General features: G+C 43.7%; 1 long non-coding RNA gene across 1 annotated transcript; it reads left to right on the forward strand.

Annotated features, from left to right (window-relative positions):
• The first annotated feature begins 8,661 nt into the window (after nucleotides 1-8,661).
• LOC138852615 (uncharacterized) lies at nucleotides 8,662-10,483 on the forward strand. The gene is made up of 4 exons (XR_011391913.1): nucleotides 8,662-8,801; nucleotides 9,046-9,093; nucleotides 9,277-9,433; nucleotides 9,623-10,483. It is a non-coding gene; the product is annotated as an uncharacterized lncRNA (long non-coding RNA).
• The last annotated feature ends 1,872 nt before the right edge of the window (nucleotides 10,484-12,355 follow it).

The raw sequence follows: 12,355 nt of genomic DNA on the forward strand, positions 1-12,355 counted from the left end.
TTACACAGGGTTTGACAAGGTTAGGTTAAGGATCCCTAGCTTTACTGACAAGCTAATTACAGGTTAAGGACCCGCTGGATACCAGGGCAGTCAGCTGTCTACCTTGCTGGTGTGCCTTGTAGCGAGACGTTGATAAAAGTAGCAAAGTTAAGCGTTGATGCTAATAGCAGAGCGAAGCGTTGATACTAGTAGCAGACCGAAGCGCTGATGCTAGTAGCAGAGCGAGGCGTTGATACTAGTAGCAGATCGAAGAGTTGATGCTAGTAGCAGAGCGAGGCGTTGATACTAGTAGCAGAGCGAAGAGTTGATGCTAGTAGCAGAACGAAGCGTTGATGCTAATAGCAGAGTGAGAGTGAACTTCGATTAAGCCGTTTATTACGACTTATCTAAGTTCATAGACTATGTGGCATCAAGGTAGGTAAGACGAGATTTACTGCTAAAGCTCCTGGACTGTGGGGAAGGAGGTCAGTTGCATTACACATGCTGCCTCAGACGGAAACATGTACAGAAGGTCGGTTCCGAATCTTCCCTGTTAGGAATCCCGTAGCTGAAACGGTAGAGCGTTGGACCTATCAATTTAGGGACTACGGTTCGAGCCTCCCGTCCATCCTTCTGCTTATTCATATACATTGGAGAAGTTCCCTTGTGGGCCTCCTGATGGGACACTACTGATACCTTTGCAATATTGCAAGCTCTTGAAAAAATGTTATTTGCAACACGAACGGCAAGAGCTAACATTGAAATTTCCAACTTTACCCAGTACGTGTTTTGCATTTGTTGTCGCTACTCGGTATAATTGTACATATATATATGTCGTGCCGAATAGGCAGAACTTGAGATCTTAGCTTAAATATCAACGTTCATCTTGCCATATAGGACAAGCGAAAATTTGTGTATGCAATAATTTCGCCAAAATCATTCTGGACCTAACGAAAAAAATATATTTCACTGTGTTTGTTTAGTATTAAATTATAGTATTAGTTGGGTAAGGCTAAAATAAATTGTTCTTGTTATAATAAGGTTAGGTAAGTTTTCTAAGATTCTTTTGGTGCAAAATTAAAATTTTTGCATTAACATTAATGAAAAAATATATCTTTAAACGTGTAAGATAAATTTTAGAAAGGACTTAATTTTAAATGAGTTCTTGCTAATTGACCAGTTTTACATATTCGGCACGACATATATATATATATATATATATATATATATATATATATACATATATATATATATATATATATATATATATATATATATATATATATATATATATATAATGTGTGTGTGTGTACTCGCCTGTTTGTACTCACCTATTTGTGGTTGCAGGAGTCGAGTCATAGCTCCTGGCCCCGCCTCTTCACTGATTGCTACTAGGTTCTCTCTCTCCCTGCTCCATGAGCTTTGTCAAATCTCGTCTTAAAACTATGTATGATTCCCGCCTCCACTACGTCACTTTCTAGCTTATTCCACTGCCTGATTACTCTATGACTGAAGAAATACTTCCTGATATCCCTTTGACTCATCTGAGTCTTCAACTTAAACTGTGACCTATTGTTTCTGTGTCCCATCTCTGGAACATCCTGATATTGTCCACCTTGTCTATTCTGCGCAGTATTTTATAAGTCGTTATCGTGTCTCCCCTGACCCTCCTGTCCTCCAGTGTCGTCAGGCCGATTTCCCTCAACCTTTCTTCGTAGGACAATCCCCGTAGCTCTGGGACAAGTCTTGTTGCAAACATTTGCACTTTCTCTAATTTCTTGACGTACTTGATCAGGTGTGGATTCCAAACTGGTGCTGCATACTCCAGTATGGGCCTAACGTATATGGTGTACAGAGTCTTGAACGATTCCTTACTGAGGTATCGGAACGCTATCCTTAGGTTTGCCAGCCGCCCGTATGCTGCAGCAGTTATCTGATTACTTACTCAAAGATCTCTTACTTTGAGTGAGGTTTGCAGTTTTTGGCCACCTAGACTGTGTCTGCGGTCTTCTTTGCCATTCCCCGATCTTCATGACTTTGCATTTGGCAGGGTTAGATTCAAGGAGCCAGTTGCTGGACCAGGCTTGTAGCCTGTGAAGGTCTCTTTGTAGTCCTGCCCGATCCTCGACCGATTTGATTCTTCTCATTAACTTCACATCATCTGCAAACAAGGACACTTCTGAGTCTATCCCTTCCGTTATGTCATTCACATATACCAAAAACAGCACAGGTCCTAGGACTGACCCCTGTAGAACCCCGCTTGTCACAGGCGCCCACTGTGATACCTCATCATGTACCATGACTCGCTGTTGCCTCCCTGTCAGGTATTCTCTGATCCATTGCAGTGCCTTTCCTGTTATGTGCGCCTGATCCTCTAGCTTTTGCAGTAACCTCTTGTGAGGAACTGTGTCGAAGGCCTTCTTGCAGTCCAAGAAAATGCAGTCTATCCACCCCTCTCTCTCTTGTCTTACTTCTGTCACCTTATGTGTGTGTGTGTGTGTGTGTGTGTGTGTGTGTGTGTGTGTACACACCTAGTTGTACTCACCTAGTTGAGGTTGCGGGGGTCGAGTCCGAGCTCCTGGCCCCGCCTCTTCACTGATCGCTACTAGGTCACTCTCCCTGAGCCGTGAGCTTTATCATACCTCTGCTTAAAGCTATGTATGGATCCTGCCTCCACTACATCGCTTCCCAAACTATTCCACTTACTGACTACTCTGTGGCTGAAGAAATACTTCCTAACATCCCTGTGATTCATCTGTGTCTTCAGCTTCCAACTGTGTCCCCTTGTTACTGTGTCCAATCTCTGGAACATCCTGTCTTTGTCCACCTTGTCAATTCCTCTCAGTATTTTGTATGTCGTTATCATGTCCCCCCTATCTCTCCTGTCCTCCAGTGTCGTCAGGTTGATTTCCCTTAACCTCTCCTCGTAGGACATACCTCTTAGCTCTGGGACTAGTCTTGTTGCAAACCTTTACACTTTCTCTAGTTTCTTTACGTGCTTGGCTAGGTGTGGGTTCCAAACTGGTGCCGCATACTCCAATATGGGCCTAACGTATACGGTGTACAGGGTCCTGAACGATTCCTTATTAAGATGTCGGAATGCTGTTCTGAGGTTTGCTAGGCGCCCATATGCTGCAGCAGTTATTTGGTTGATGTGCGCTTCAGGAGATGTGCCTGGTGTTATACTCACCCCAAGATCTTTTTCCTTGAGTGAGGTTTGTAGTCTCTGACCCCCTAGACTGTACTCCGTCTGCGGCCTTCTTTGCCCTTCCCCAATCTTCATGACTTTGCACTTGGTGGGATTGAACTCCAGGAGCCAATTGCTGGACCAGGTCTGCAGCCTGTCCAGATCCCTTTGTAGTTCTGCCTGGTCTTCGATCGAGTGTATTCTTCTCATCAACTTCACGTCATCTGCAAACAGGGACACCTCAGAGTCTATTCCTTCCGTCATGTCGTTCACAAATACCAGAAACAGCACTGGTCCTAGGACTGACCCCTGCGGGACCCCGCTGGTCACAGGTGCCCACTCTGACACCTCGCCACGTACCATGACTCGCTGCTGTCTTCCTGACAAGTATTCCCTGATCCATTGTAGTGCCTTCCCTGTTATCCCTGCTTGGTCCTCCAGTTTTTGCACCAATCTCTTGTGTGGAACTGTGTCAAACGCCTTCTTGCAGTCCAAGAAAATGCAATCCACCCACCCCTCTCTCTCTTGTCTTACTGCTGTCACCATGTCATAGAACTCCAGTAGGTTTGTGACAGGATTTCCCGTCCCTGTGTGTGTGTGTGTGTGTGTGTGTGTGTGTGTGTGTGTGTGTGTGTGTGTGTGTGTGTGTGTGCGTGTGTGTGTGTGTGTGTGTTTGTGTGTGTGTATACTCACCTAGTTGTACTCACCTAGTTGTGGTTGCGGGGATCGATTCACAGCTCCTGGCCCTGCCTCTTCGCTTGGCCGCTACCCGGTCACTCTTCCCGCTCCGTGAGCTTTATCATACCTCTTCTTAAAGCTATGTATGAATCCTGCCTCCACTAAATCACTACCCAGGCTATTCCACTTCCTGACAACTCTGTGACTGAACAAATATGTCCTAACATCCCTGTGGTTCATCTGAGTCTTCAACTTCCAACTGTGTCCCCTCGTTGCTGTGTCCCCATCTCTGGAACATCTTGTCTCTGTCCACCTTGTCTATACCTCTTAGTATTTTACATGTCATTATCATATCCCCCTAACTCTCCTGTCTCCAGTGTCGTCATGTCGATTTCCCTTAACCTCTTGTCGTAGGACATACCCCTTAGCTCTGGGACTAGTCTTGTTGCAAACCTTTGCACTTTCTCTAGTTTCCTTACATGCTAGGCTAGGTGAAGGTTCCAAACTGCCGCTGAATATTGTGTGTGTGTGTGTGTGTGTACTCACCTATTTGTGGTTGCAGGGGTCGAGTCCTAGCTCCTGGCCCCGCCTCTTCACCGGTTGCTACTAGGCCCTCTCTCTCCCCGCTCCATGAGCTTTATCAAACCTCGTCTTAAAACTGTGTATGGTTCCTGCCTCCACTACGTCATTTTCTAGGCTATTCCACTGACTTACAACTCTATGACTGAAGAAATACTTCCTACTATCTCTCTGACTCATTTGTGTCTTCAACTTCCAATTGTGGCCTCTTGTTTCTGTGTCCCCTCCCTGGAACATCCTGTCTTTGTCCACCTTGTCTATTCCACGCAGTATTTTATATGTCGTTATCATGTCTCCCCTGACCCTCCTGTCCTCCAGTGTGGTCAGGCCGATTTCCCTTAATCTTTCCTCATAGGACATTCCCCTTAGCTCTGGAACTAACCTTGTCGCAAACCTTTGTACTTTCTCTAGTTTCTTGACGTGCTTTATCAAGTGCGGGTTCCAAACAGGTGCTGCATACTCCAGTATGGGCCTGACATACACGGTGTACAGTGTCTTGAATGATTCCTTACTAAGGTATCGGAATGCTGTTCTCAGGTTTGCCAGGCGCCCATATGCTGCAGCAGTTATCTGATTGATGTGTGCTTCCGGAGACATGCTCGGTGTTATACTCACCCCAAGATCTTTCTCCTTGAGTGAGGTTTGCAGTCTTTGGCCACCTAGCCTATACTCTGTCTGTGGTCTTCTGTGCCCCTCCCCCATCTTCATGACTTTGCATTTGGCAGGATTAAATTCGAGAAGCCATTTGCTGGACCAGGTGTCCAGTCTGTCCAGGTCTCTTTGAAGTCCTGCCTGGTCCTCATCAGATTTAATTCTCCTCATTAACTTCACATCGTCTGCAAACAGGGACACTTCTGAGTCTAACCCTTCCGTCATGTCCTTCACATATACCAAAATTAGCACTGGTCCTAGGACCGACCCCTGTGGGACCCCGCTCGTCACAGGTGCCCACTGTGTGTGTGTGTGTGTGTGTGTGTGTGTGTGTGTGTGTACTCACCTATTTGTACTCACCTATTTGTGGTTGCAGGGGTCGAGTCCTAGCTCCTGGCCCCGCCTCTTCACCGGTTGCTACTAGACCCTCTCTCTCCCCGCTCCATGAGCTTTATCAAACCTCGTCTTAAAACTGTGTATGGTTCCTGCCTCCACTACGTCATTTTCTAGGCTATTCCACTGCCTTACAACTCTATGACTGAAGAAATACTTCCTACTATCTCTCTGACTCATTTGTGTCTTCAACTTCCAATTGTGGCCTCATGTTTCTGTGTCCCCTCCCTGGAACATCCTGGCCTTGTCCACCTTGTCTATTCCACGCAGTATTTTATATGTCGTTATCATGTCTCCCCTGACCCTCCTGTCCTCCAGTGTCGTCAGGCCGATTTCCCTTAATCTTTCTTCATAGGACATTCCCCTTAGCTCTGGAACTAACCTTGTCACAAACCTTTGTACTTTCTCTAGTTTCTTGACGTGCTTTATCAAGTGCGGGTTCCAAACAGGTGCTGCATACTCCAGTATGGGCCTGACATACACGGTGTACAGTGTCTTGAATGATTCCTTACTAAGGTGTCGGAATGCTGTTCTCAGGTTTGCCAGGCGCCCATATGCTGCAGCAGTTATCTGATTGATGTGTGCTTCCGGAGACATGCTCGGTGTTATACTCACCCCAGATCTTTCTCCTTGAGTGAGGTTTGCAGTCTTTGGCCACCTAGCCTATACTCTGTCTGTGGTCTTCTGTGCCCTTCCCCTATCTTCATGACTTTGCATTTGGCAGGATTAAATTCGAGAAGCCATTTGCTGGACCAGGTGTCCAGTCTGTCCAGGTCTCTTTGAAGTCCTGCCTGGTCCACATCAGATTTAATTCTCCTCATTAACTTCACATCATCTGCAAACAGGGACACTTCTGAGTCTAACCCTTCCGTCATGTCGTTCACATATACCAAAAATAGCACTGGTCCTAGGACCGACCCCTGTGGGACCCCGCTCGTCACAGGTGCCCACTGTGATACATCATTACGTACCATGACTCGTTGTTGCCTCCCTGTCAGGTATTCTCTGATCCATTGCAGTGCCCTTCCTGTTATATGCGCCTGATGCTCTAGCTTCTGCACTAATCTCTTGTGAGGAACTGTGTCAAAGGCCTTCTTGCAGTCCAAGAAGATGCAATCAACCCACCCCTCTCTCTCTTGTCTTACTTCTGTTATTTTATCATAAAACTCCAGAAGGTTTGTGACACAGGATTTGCCTTCCGTGAATCCGTGCTGGTTGGCATTTATACTCCTGTTCCGTTCCAGGTGCTCCACCACTCTCCTCCTGATAATCTTCTCCATAATTTTGCATACTATACACGTCAATGACACAGGTCTATAGTTTAGTGCCTCTTTTCTGTCTCCTTTTTTGAAAATGGGAACTACATTTGCTGTCTTCCATACCTCAGGTAGTTGCCCAGTTTCCAGGGATGTGTTGAAGATTGTGGTAAGTGGTACGCACAACATATCTGCTCCCTCTCTAAGGACCCATGGAGAGATGTTGTCCGGTCCCATTGCCTTTGAGGTATCGATGTCCCTTAGCAGTTTCTTCACCTCCTCCTCATCTGTATGTATGTCGTCCAACACTTGTTGGTGTATTCCTTGTTGGTGTCCCCATCTGGTCTGTCCCCCCAGAGTCCTTCCTGTCTCTACTGTAAATACTTCCTTAAATCTCGTGTTGAGCTCCTCACATACCTCTTGATCGTTTCTTGTGAGTTCTCCACCTTCTTTCCTCAGCCTTATCACCTGGTCCTTGACTGTTGTCTTCTTCCTAATGTGGCTATACAGCAGTTTCGGGTCAGATTTGACTTTCGATGCTATGTCGTTTTCATACTGTCTCTGGGCCTCCCTCCTTATCTGCGCATACTCGTTTCTGGCTCTTCTACTAATCTCCTTGTTTTCCTGGGTCCTATGCCTCCTGTACCTTTTCCATTCTCTGTTGCACTTAGCTTTTGCCTCCCTACACCTTCGGGTAAACCAAGGACTCGTCTTGGTCTTCCTATTATTTCTGTTTCCCTTGGGAACAAAACTTTCCTCTGCCTCCTTGCACTTTGTTGCCACATATTCCATCATCTCGTTTACTGATTTTCCTACCATTTCTCTTTCCCACGGAACCTCCTGCAGGAAGTTTCTCATACCTGTGTAGTCCCCCCTTTTATAGTTTGGCCTGTCCCCTTCAGTTCCTGTTACCTTCTCCACTTGTAACTCTACTATATAGTCAAAACTCAGAACCACATGATCGCTAGCTCCAAGGGGCCTCTCGTAAGTGATGTCCTCGATGTCTGAACTGCTCAGGGTGAACACAAGATCCAGTCTTGCTGGCTCATCCTCCCCTCTCTCTCTGGTTGTGTCCCTGACATGTTGATGCATGAGGTTTTCAAGTACCACATCCATCATCTTTGCTCTCCATGTTTCGGGACCCCCATGTGGCTCCAGGTTTTCCCAGTCGATCTCCCTGTGGTTGAAATCGCCCATGTGTGTGTGTGTGTGTGTATGTGTGTATGTGCGTGTGTGTATGTGTGTGTTTTGAATTTACGTTAAGAAAAAATAGTTTTTGTGGTAGCATGAACCACACTTAATATCAATGCATAATATAATACCTTTGATTCTTAAGTGACATAAATCTCGTGGTTGTTAACCTCTCTGGAGTCACACCGGCTGAAATATATGTAGTTTTACTCAGGTTTGGCTTGACTTAGTGCCGTTTTCAGTAAATTAGTTTGTTCGTTTTATTATGCTCTCAATACCCTTCCAGCAGGTGAGAATCAAATAATATTACAGAGGCAGGTAATGGGGTACAGCTAGGAGCTGGGACCCACTTGTTTGGTAAGATGGTCGCATCGTCCACTATCACTAGCTAAGATTAAGTAAGATGACTCCACAGTAGTTACATCCTGACAAATATTTGTGTTCATAGTAAGTAAGAATACGACGATGTATTTTACTGAAACTGAGCTCGAAGAGCACACTGCTCTTAAACATCAAATGAACAGTTAACGCACGCAAGAGATGGCGACCGACTAGCAATGTTTAGTCCAGTCTACCTCTAGTACGCTGATGTGTACTGATTCACCGTCCTTCACTGACGTGTTCAGTTGAGTAATCATATAACAACGTCTCCTTGAAGATTATACTAAAGGATATGAAATAAGGCAGTAGCTGGCACCTCAGTGAAGGTTCTCAATATATACCCAGGACCCAGAGGCTGACCAACGACTGTTGCACACTGACAGCTGGCAAAGACCAGCTGTGGAAACTGTTGTTGAACACATTTTGATAGATTGTATCACTCAACATACTTCGAGAGAGTTTCACTTACAACACAAGAAGAGAGATACAAAAGTCAACACATTTGAGTAAGTATTCAGAATGTGCAGGCATTTATATTTTACAGGTTGTAATTACCAGACGGAGGATCAAGCCTCCACTACTTCCACCGGATGACAAATTCGAATTTATCTCTTCGTATAATAAGATCTTCACTTCTTGAGACATTCATATTATTTTGTTATTTCTGATCATAGTTTAACTATTTGGAAATTTTGAACAACTTATAAGATAAAACGAATGTATCTAATTATAATTTTTTTTCTTGAACAGGTTATATCGAGCTCGTCCGGACGAGAAACAAAGATGAACATTAAAATTGTAAGAAATTTTTCCCTGTTCTAAACATATTCTGTAAATTTTCTCAAATTCAAAAATAAGTTTAGAGTTTGAAATGCGTTTTGTACATTTTTGTTTTGCAAATATTTGCAAGTTGATTTTTCAACATGTCTCAGCAACCCATCTTCGTTTTCTAAGTAGAGCACATGTTTTCAACAACTGCAGGTGTTGTTGGTGTTGGTGGTGGTGTTGGGGATGGTGTTGGCAGCACCACAACTCATCACCGGAAAGAGAGACTTCCCCGGCCAGAGACGTCTTGGTTCGACAAATTACCGCAGCCACCACTTTGGCAGGAACGGATACAAGGCAATGTCCGTAGCAAGTAAGTAACGTGTTTGCTCTCTCTCTCTCTCTCTCTCTCTCTCTCTCTCTCTCTCTCTCTCTCTCTCTCTCTCTCAAACTTAGTATATTTTAAAACTGAAATTGGATTCGCAATGCCATTTTGCTTGATATAATTTTTACTTATCTACTTACCTTTGTTTTCTTACACTTTTGATTTTTTTTTTCACAGGAAAGGAAAGTAAGAACCTGAGAGAACAAGAAGAATAAGTTATGTTGCGTCTCAAACGCTCATCCCAGCCACCAGTATTGATGGTGTCTCACTCAGATGTTATGTGATGTAATGGTGTCTCACTGAGATGTTATGTGATGTAATGGTGTCTCACTGAGATGTTATGTGATGTAATGGTGTCTCACTGAGATGTTATGTGATGTAATGGTGTCTCACTGAGATGTTACTCTGAACTTCCATCCTCTTATTGTGGTCTTGGCCACACGTACAGTTGTGTTTATTTAGACTCGTGTGTATGTGTGGGGGAAAGACTGACTGTTTGTAACTACCAGAACAAAGTCATGTTTATGGTATTTTGTCTTCACTGTTTACTTTGTTATAATGGTTCAGCTTCCAGTGGTTAGGCTGTAATATAATTTTATGTTGAAATTTGTATAAAATACCGACAAGTTGATGACTAAGACACATGTGCAACAGTTGGGTATCTTTACTGTTGAAGTGTTTCACCTACACAGTAGGCTTCTTCAGTCAGATATAGAGGCATCAGGTGTAGTAGTGAACTGAAGATGATGTAATCAGTTCATCAACTATAATTTATTAATTTAATGTATGTGTGTGTGTGTGTGTGTGTGTGTGTGTGTGTGTGTGTGTGTGTGTGTTTATTCTCGTCTATTTGTATTTGTTTGGGTCTTGTCATGGCTCTACTCTATATTTAACAACAAGTGGTCATTATGAGGTGACAATGCACTTAATTTTTGCAAATGCAAGTAGATGTATTTATTTTTATAAATGATGAATATATTTTTTTGCAAATGAATTATGTAATAAAACTATTTATTTTTAATAAAAAATCAAACACAACTGTCTTCCTTATTACCCCAAAATATACCACCGGTTAAGGATGCACTTACGAGAAGCACTTACAGGATGCCTTTTAAAGATTCTCTCCAACAGTGAACTCATAGGACGCATTCTATGGAAGGAGTCCCAGGATGCACTAGTGCGATGCACTCATATCTCACATATATGATGTACTCACATGAGGGACTCACAGAATGTCCTTATGGTATGCAATTACAGGATGCGCTCACGCGATGCACTCCTACAAAACAATCAGAAAAAAATCTGAAGTAACCAGAAGAGGGACTTTGACCAGAGTCCTGGACCCTGGTAATGAAGAGTGTGGAGAAAATTCTCCAATCAAAGGGGGGGCTTCGTCTACCTCCTCAGATGGCAGCGATCACACTATCAAGGGGGCGTCGATCCCTCTTCGAACATCTGGATATGAGTAGAGACAAAAATGTACGCCAAAGCAACAGCTCAGCTTACACGTTTCCATTAGCAAGTGAAATTAGATGAAACTAATCATAGTTTAGTTGCATATGGTAGGGAGGCGTCACAAGACCTTTGGCCTCCTTGCGATAGTCTCTACCACAAGTTACAATTAAAAATTCTAGATAATTTGCCTCGAACTTGATAGTATAGTTAGGGGCATTATATTTCCCACAGTTCGCATCTACAACTCAAGGAAACAGTAATCCTTGATTGTGTACAGTTGTACGTACTAACACCTAACGTCTATAGACCAAATGTCAGCAGAATCTCCCTGGAAAGGATGGTGTGGAGGCTGGTATTGCAGATTCCAGTTTGTTTTTGACCAGTAAAGACGTGACGAACCGCTTCCGGGTCCTCATTGGACACCCGGGCCACATTGCGTAGAAAAATAGAAACATTCGTGGTCGGTTTCGTGTGCGTTTCCCGTGTCATACACTGACAGTCTCCAGAAAAAACTGATATCCTTCTTGCCGTGAAAAGTTATGGACTATCAGCATGTGAATCAAGTGTGGCGGGAGAAGAATTTTGCGCGTGGTTCATTCGTGTATCAAACGACGTAAGGAGAAATTTCTTTTTACTGTGGACATTATCCACAGTTGTAGATCCCTGGCCGAACAAATGGACAAGCGATAATTGCCAGACGACGTTCAATGTCCCCAGCAGACAACAGAATGAAGATGTCCGACGTCACTCTCCATCTCAAGCCAACGGTACCGGCCTTATTTAGAAGTGTAAACATCGCAGTCTCTCGTTACACTGAGCCAGGTAAGTTACTGTTATATTTGATATCCGCCTCTTTAGTACTACAGTACCTAGGGTCGATGTTGAGTGAATAGGGCTAACCATTTCGAGGTCGTGAGGGGCAAGCTAAGCCACGATTTTCAGGTGTTATAGCTGTCATAACTGAAACATATACATCTTCAAGGCGAGTATTAACCCTGTTTATTTAATCTTCCAAACAGCCCTGGTGGTCTGTTGACAGCAAATTTGGAGGGGAAACCCCTGGGGGAGGCTGCAGGTGGTCTCCAGGTGTTATCAACAAAGATGAGTACACTAACCAACAAAGTGGTTCTTTTACTATAAAATGTCACATTAGTTGCACTTGTGCCCTTTTACTTAACAAATTATTGGTAATTCTACCAACATTAACACAATACTTTTTTTATTTAATCATTTTACCCAAAATCCCAAACAAAGGGTAAGGAAGAAGGATGGAAAGGATATAAAAAAAAAAATGAGTAGATATGGGGGAAGAGGAGGATGCACAAAATATGTGAAACATTCGTTCATGATTTGAACTCGGTCATGGATATGTTTAATTTACATTTTAAATAAATATGAAAGACATTTAGATTGCATACCGCAGGGCCCCGCTCATACACTAGTATACAGGAATGG

This window comes from Cherax quadricarinatus, chromosome 12, assembly GCF_038502225.1.
Source record: "Cherax quadricarinatus isolate ZL_2023a chromosome 12, ASM3850222v1, whole genome shotgun sequence".
Lineage (NCBI taxonomy): Eukaryota > Metazoa > Arthropoda > Malacostraca > Decapoda > Parastacidae > Cherax > Cherax quadricarinatus.